This window comes from Micropterus dolomieu, linkage group LG04, assembly GCF_021292245.1.
Source record: "Micropterus dolomieu isolate WLL.071019.BEF.003 ecotype Adirondacks linkage group LG04, ASM2129224v1, whole genome shotgun sequence".
Classification (NCBI taxonomy): Eukaryota; Metazoa; Chordata; class Actinopteri; order Centrarchiformes; family Centrarchidae; genus Micropterus; species Micropterus dolomieu.
In genome coordinates, this window is record NC_060153.1 from 9,361,389 (window position 1) to 9,361,728 (window position 340).

Below are 340 nucleotides of genomic sequence, written 5' to 3' on the forward strand. Positions count from 1 at the left end.
CAATGACTGAGTCTACGATTTTCCAGTGCTGGCCAGCCCACACGTGTATAAAGTTCACAGTGGTGTGTGCGAGGCTTACAGTTTGTGATAAACCTCAATGCGGCATGGTAAACAGAGTCCAATAGTTTCAATACTTGGGTCGGGGCATTCATATAAATGAGGTCACCATAATCCAGAATGGGTGTAAATGTTGCAGCTACAAGTTTCTTTTTTGCATTGAAAGAAAAACATAGCCTATTTCTAAAATAAAAGCCAATTTTCAGTCTCAGTTTCCTAACCAAATGTTCAACATGTCCTTTAAAACTAAGACTGTCATCAATTAAAATACCTAGATATTTAA